Genomic DNA, 5,383 nt, shown 5'->3' on the forward strand with positions numbered 1-5,383 from the left:
ACTAGGAGGAGTTTTAGTGATTTTCTTACTCAGCTGACCCACTTGTGTCTCCAAGTTTCTAATGGAGGACCTTGTTTCATTCATGAAACTTAAAGTGGCCTTAGATAGATTAAAGACTATGTTTGCTAAGCTAGAGGTGCTCTGCTCAGAATTCTCTATCTGTTGCTGAGAAGATGATGGAAAAGGCTTGCTATTGCTAAACCTGTTTCTTCTACCATGTTTATTATTGAAGCCTTGCTTCTGTGGATCCTTCCATGAAAAATTCGGATGATTTCTCCATGAAGGGTTATAGGTGTTTCCGAATGCTTCACCCATGTAATTTACCTCTACTATTGCAGGGTTCTCAGGATCATAAGCTTCTTCTTCAGAAGATGCTTCTTTAGTACTGTTGGATGCATTTTGCAATCCATTCAGACTCTGAGAAATCATGTTGACTTGCTGAGTCAACATTTTGTTCTGAGCCAATATGGCATTCAAAGTATCAATTTCAAGAACTCCCTTCCTCTGAGGCATTCCATTACTCACAGGGTTCCTCTCAAAGGTGTAAATGAATTGGTTATTTGTAACCATGTCAATGACTTCTTGAGCTTCTGCAGGCATTTTCTTTAGGTGAATGGATCCACCTGCAGAATGGTCCAGTGACATCTTAGAGAACTCAAATAGACCATCATAGAATATATCCAAAATGGTCCACTCTGAAAGTATGTAAGAAGGACACTTTTTGGTCAACTACTTGTATCTTTCCCAAGCTTCATAGAGGGATTTACCATTTTTTGCCTGAAGGTCTGAACATCCACTATAAGCTTGCTCAGCTTTTGAGGAGGAAAGAACTTGGCCAAGAAGGCCGTGACCAGCTTATCCCAAGAGTCCAGGCTATCTTTAGGTTGTGAGTCCAACCATGTTCTAGCCCAGTCTCTTACAGCGAAAGGGAAAAGCATGAGCCTGTAGACTTCAGGATCTACTCCATTAGTCTTAACAGTATCACAGATCTGCAAGAACTCAGTTAAAAACTGATAGAGATCTCCTGATGGAAGTCCATGAAACTTGCAACTCTGTTGCATTAGAGCAACTAGTTGAGGCTTCAGCTCAAAATTGTTTGCTCCAATGGCAGGGATTGAGATGCTTCTTCCATAAAAATTGGAAGTAGGTGTAGTATAATCACCAAGCATCCTCCTTGCGCCTCCACCATTGTTATTGGGTTTGGCCATGTCTTCTTTTTCGAGATTCTCTGTAAGATTTTCTCTGGATTGTTGTGCTTTGGCTTCTCTTAGCTTCTTCTTCAGAGTCCTTTCAGGTTCAGGATCTGCTTCAACAAGAATGTTCTTTTCCTTGCTCCTGCTCATATGAAAAAGAAGGGAACAGAAAATAATAATAGGGATTCTCTTTACCACAGTTGAGAGATTCCTTTATGTAAGTAGAAGAAAAGAAGAATAAGAATGAAGAAGAAAAAAATTCGAACACAGAAGAGAAGAGAGGGTTCGAATTTTAAAATGAAGAGAAGTATTAGTAAATAAATAAAATAAATAGAAAGAGATGAGAGGGAGAGAATTTCGAAAATTATTTTTTTAAAAAAAGTTAGTGATTTTCAAAAATTAAGAGAAGAAATAAAATTAAAATTAAAATTTGAAACAATTAGTTAATTAAAATAATTTTGAAAAAGAGGAAAGAATTTTCGAAAATTAGAGAGAGAAAAGTAGTTATGTGGTTTTTAAAAAGATAAGAAACAAACAAAAAGTCAATTAGTTAGTTGAAAAATATTTGAAAATCAATTTTGAAAAGATAGGAAGTTAGAAAAGATTTTGAAAAAAATTTTTTTTTGAAAAAGATATGATTAAAAAAGATATGAATTGAAATTTGTTTTGAAAAAGATATTTTTGAAAATATATGATTAAAAAGATCTTTTGAGAAAGACTTTATTTTTAAAATTAAAATTGATTACTTGACTAACAATAAACTAAAAGATATGATTATAGAATTTAAATATTGAAACTTTCTTAACAAGAAAGTAACAAACTTTAAATTTTTGAATCAATCACATTAATTGTTAGTAAAGTTTTTGAAATTTTGAAATGAAATTAAGAAAAAGATTTTGAAATCACTTTTTTTTTAAATTTTCGAAAATAATAAAAAAATGAAAAAGATTTGATTTTTGAAAATTTTTTGAAAAGATAAGATTTTTAAAAATGAAATCTTGACTTGACTAACAAGAAACAACTTATTTAAAAAATTTTGACTAAGTCAACCTAAAGATTTCGAAAATTATGATTAAAATAAGGAAAAGATATTATTTTTTTATTTTTGAATTTTTAATGATGAGAGAGAAAAACACAAATATGACTCGCAACAAGAAAAATTAAGATCAAAACAAAGAAAACATGCAAGAACACTATGAATGTCAAGATAAACACCAAGAACACTTTGAAGATCGTGATGAACATCAAGATTTATTTTTGAAAAATTTTCAAGAAAATAAAAACATGCAAGACACCAAACTTAGAAATTTTTCATGTTTAGACACTATGAATGCAAAAATGCATATAAAAAATAACAAAAGACACAAAACAAGAAAATATGAAGATCAAACAAGAAGACTTACCAAGAACAACTTGAAGATCATGAAGAACACTAGGCATGAGTTTTCGAAAAATGCACAAATTTTTTGAAAACATGCAATTGACACCAAACTTAAAAATTTGACACTAGACTCAAACAAGAAACACAAAACTATTTTTAGTTTTTATGATTTTATTATTTTTTGGATTTTTTCGAAAATTATTTTTAGAAAAATGAAAAGGAAAAAAAAATTGAAAGATTTTTGAAAACTTTTTGGAAAACAAAATAAGAAGAAAATTACCTAATCTGAGCAACAAGATGAACCGTCAGTTGTCCAAACTCAAACAATCCCCGGCAACGGCGCCAAAAGCTTGGTGCACGAAATTGTGATCATCAACAATGGCGCCAAAGACTTGGAGCTCTCAAATGTGAATCACACTTTGTCACAACTTCGCACAACTAACCAGCAAGTGCACTGGGTCGTCTAAGTAATAAACCTTACGTGAGTAAGGGTCGATCCCACAGAGATTGCTGGTATGAAGCAAGCTATGGTCATCTTGTAAATCTCAGTTAGGCGGATTTAAATGGTTATAATGGTTTTTGAATATAAAGATAAATAAAGCATAAAATAGTGATAGAGATACATATGTAAATCATTGGTGGGAATTTCAGATAAGTGTATAGAGATGCTTTGTTCCTTCTGAATCTCTGCTTTTCTACTGCTTTCATCCAATCATTCTTACTCTTTCTATGGCAAGCTATATGTAGGGCGTCACCGTTGTCAATGGCTACTTCCCAACCTCTTAGTGAAAATGGTCCAAATGCTCTGTCACAGCACAGCTAATCATCTATCGGTTCTCGATCATGTTGGAATAGAATCCAGTGATTCTTTTGCGTCTGTCACTATGCCCAACACTCATGAGTTTGAACCTCGTCACAGTCATCCCATCTCAGATCCTACTCGGAATACCACAGACAAGGTTTAGACTTTTCGAATCTTAGAAATGGCCACCAATAATTCTAGCTTATACCACGAAGACTCCGATCTTTTAGAATGGAGGCTAAGAGACACGCGCTCGATCTAAGGTAGAACGGGAGTAGTTGTCAGGCACACGTTTATAGGTGAGAATGGTGATAAGTGTCATGGATCATCACATTCATCATGTTGAAGTGCAGCGAATATCTTAGAATAAGAATAAGCTGAATTGAATAGAAGAATAATAGTAATTGCATTAATACTCGAGGAACAGCAGAGCGCCACACCTTAATCTATGGTGTGTAGAAACTCCATCGTTGAAAATACATAAGTGATAAATTTCTTACTCAGCTCACCCACTTGTGCCTCCAAATTTCTAATGGAGGACCTTGTTTCACTCATAAAACTTAAAGTGGCCTTAGATAGATCAGAGACTATGTTTGCTAAGCTAGAGGGGCTCTGCTCAGAATTCTATGTCTGTTACTGAGAAGATGATGGAAAAGGCTTGCTATTGCTAAACCTGTTTCTTCCACCATTATTAAAGCCTTGTTGAGGCTTTTGTTGATCCTTCCATGAGAAATTTGGATGATTTCTCCATGAGGAATTATAAGTGTTTCCATAGGGTATACCCATGTAATTCACCTCTGCCATTGTAGGGTTCTCAGGATCATAAACTTCTTCTTCAGAAGATGCCACTTTAGTACTGTTAGATGCATTTTGCAATCCATTCTGACTCTGAGAAATCATGTTGACTTGCTGAGTCAACATTTTGTTCTGAGCTAATATGGCATTCAGAGCATCAATTTCAAGAACTTCCTTCCTCTGAGGCATCCCATTACTCACAGGATTCCACTCAGAGGTGTACATGAATTGGTTATTTGCAACCATGTCAATGAGTTCTTGAGCTTCTACAAGCGTTTTCTTCAGGTGAATGGATCCACCTGCAAAATGGTCCAGTGACATCTGAGAAAGCTCAGATAGACCATCATAGAATATATCTAAAGCATGCCAGAAGGACACTTTTTGGTCAACTGCTTGTATCTTTCCCAAGCTTCATAGACGGATTCGCCATCTTTTTGCTTAAAGGTCTGAACATCCACTCTAAGCTTGCTCAGCTTTTGAGGAGGAAAAAACTTGGCCAAGAAGACCGTGACCAGCTTATCCCAAGAGTCTAGGTTATCTTTAGGTTGTGAGTCCAACCATGTTCTAGCTCTGTCTCTCACAGCAAAGGGGAAAAGCATGAGCCTGTAGACTTCAGGATCTACTCCATTAGTCTTAACAGTATCACAGATCTGCAAGAATTCAGTTAAAAACTGATAGGGATCTTCTGATGGAAGTCCGTGGAACTTGCAGTTCTGTTGCATCAGAGAAACTAGTTGAGGCTTCAGCTCAAAATTGTTTGCTCCAATGGCAGGTATTGAGATACTTCTTCCATAAAAATTGGAAGTAGGTGTAGTATAATCACCAAGCATCCTTCTTGCGCCTCCACTATTGTTATTGGGTTCAGCCATGTTTCTTTCTTTTTCCAGATTCTCTGTAAGGTTTTCTCTAGATTGTTGTGCTTTAGCTTCTCTTAGCTTCTTCTTCAGAGTCCTTTCAGATTCAGGATCTGCTTCAACAAGAATATCATTGTCATTGCTCCTGCTCATATGAAAAAAAGAGAACAGAAAAGGAAGAGGAATCCTCTATGTCACAGTATAGAGATTCCTTTATATGAGTAGAAGAAGAAAAGAATAGAAGAAGGATAAGAAAAATTCGAACATAGAGGAGAAGAGAGAGTTCGAATTTTTAGATGAAGAGAAGTGTTAGTAATTAACTAAATAAATAGAAAGAGATAAGAGGGAGAGAATTTCG

General features: G+C 35.1%; 1 non-coding gene across 1 annotated transcript; it reads left to right on the top strand.

Annotated features, from left to right (window-relative positions):
- Positions 1-4,534: 4,534 nt before the first annotated feature.
- Positions 4,535-4,638, top strand: LOC112793738 (small nucleolar RNA R71). Its single transcript, XR_003198436.1, has one exon. It is a non-coding gene; the product is annotated as a small nucleolar RNA R71 (small nucleolar RNA).
- Positions 4,639-5,383: the final 745 nt, after the last annotated feature.

Source organism: Arachis hypogaea, chromosome 3 (genome assembly GCF_003086295.3).
Source record: "Arachis hypogaea cultivar Tifrunner chromosome 3, arahy.Tifrunner.gnm2.J5K5, whole genome shotgun sequence".
NCBI lineage: Eukaryota > Viridiplantae > Streptophyta > Magnoliopsida > Fabales > Fabaceae > Arachis > Arachis hypogaea.